Here is a 1,949-nt window from a genome sequence, read left to right on the forward strand (position 1 = left end):
AGAATCAGTTTACACGTTTACAAACAACTGACCAGGTTATGAGCAAATGATTTTACTCGTATAGGGATGAAGGCCTACAGTTCAATCCTCCGACCCTCCCCACGTGTGTTGTACTACCAAAAAATATATAAATAAAAAATCAACAAAAGGAAGGTTTTAAACGTGTCCTCTCAAGGATCCGTTTTCCAAAAAAAAACCTACTGAAAAACAGATTTTTCCTCATGTGAAACAACAAAAACAAGCCAGGAAACAGCCACAAATGCACAACTCAATAATTAAATTCCATATCTGGTTCCAAAAAACGTACATTGTACAGCAGTGGGAACACCAGTTCAGTAGGAATCATGGCTGTTTTTTATTCTTCAGACTCTGAATTACATCACAGTTTCAGTTTGTTACTGTAGCTACTGACAGGCGTATGAACAGCAAGCAATGGTGAAAAAGGACCAACAAGTCAGCGTGACTTTTTTACAGCTTCAAGATTTTCACTTCAATAAATCAACCTGGAAATAAAATAAAAAACAACAACAAAAAACCTTCAAGTTTTATGAACCGTGGAGCTTTTTTTTAATTACGAATCTGCTAGATGACATAATTAAGTTCACAGTTGTTGATGCGTCATAGGCAGTGGTGATGCTAGTAACAGCGGGCGCGTGTTGGTCAGTATGTTATTGTTGTAAACATTTACGACCGGAAGTGAACTTTTGTTAGAACTGGATTAAGGGAAAATTAAAATAAAATTAAAATCAGCGTGTCTTCATATAACCGAGTTCATTTGGCAATTCAATGCGTCAGTGCACGTCACATTTTGGTGCCAAACATCCTGGATCGAAGGTTTTCATTGAAAAAACACCCTATTCTACATGTTACATGCACATCGTATACACATTAAAATCTCATATAGTTGATCATACCATTTACAAGTTTGGTGAAAAAAGAGGAATAGATACAAGAAATCAAGATATTCAAGGACGTTAACAGCCGCAAGAAAAGGTGTTGTTGTTTTTTGGCAGGCATGCTCCCCAGAGTGACGCGAGTCGTTGTTAACCACAATGCAGTGTGCTTATTAGTGCCCGCCGAGATCGACAGCTTTGTTTAGGTGACGACTGACTGCATTTATTTGTATTTATGTTTTTAAAAAGGGACCTGCATGCCTATCACTCGATCCTATGTGAAAGAAGGCACTTACAGGAGAAAAGTGGTACAGGCTCTGTCGACTAAAACAACCCCCTGTAGATCTCAGAAGAATATTAAACAGGTGAGTCTTCAAGTAAAGTGATGTTTTTCTGCTCAGCCGTGTCTTACTTTCTCTTGGCGATTCGAGGGAGTTTGTCAACGCATGAGCCCAAAGAACTGTGGGGGGCCTTTTGGTGCCTTTCTGTTTATTTCATACATTCATATTGTATGCATGCAGCCTTTCTATACCAAAAAAAAATGGTCTTTCAAACGTCCGGGAATCTATTTACACAACAAAACGAATCGAAAAAGACGTCTTCTGTCGGCCCCGAAAAATCTCTCAACAACGGGAGAAAGGCAGAAGATTTTGGCAGAATTGTAGATCGCTGCGATAAATCGTTAACAGAAAAGGATGACGTTTTTAAATGTCTGAATAAGTAATCTGAACACATGAACACAGTACAGGAGGAAGAGGAAGTACATCCCTGAAGGAGCAAAATGCAAGTCGGACTTTAGAGATTGCATTATCCGTTCACAGGGGCTCAAGAAAACAAAGGTTGACTACATATTCAAGCTTGTTTCCTTCAAAGAAAACTTATCCGAGTTACAGTTTAGGGAAGTAGTCAAGGAAACACATCCATTAATATGAACCTTTATTCAGGGAAGGAAATCTAATTCACCTAAACAAACCCATAAAAAAGAAAGGTCATCCACTTTCAAATACTTAAGTATGAATCAATCGATTATCAAATTATTAGTAAGTGCTTTATTCT

This window comes from Morone saxatilis, unplaced genomic scaffold (assembly GCF_004916995.1).
Source record: "Morone saxatilis isolate NCDOM2014 unplaced genomic scaffold, NCSU_SB_2.0 Contig1, whole genome shotgun sequence".
Lineage (NCBI taxonomy): Eukaryota > Metazoa > Chordata > Actinopteri > Moronidae > Morone > Morone saxatilis.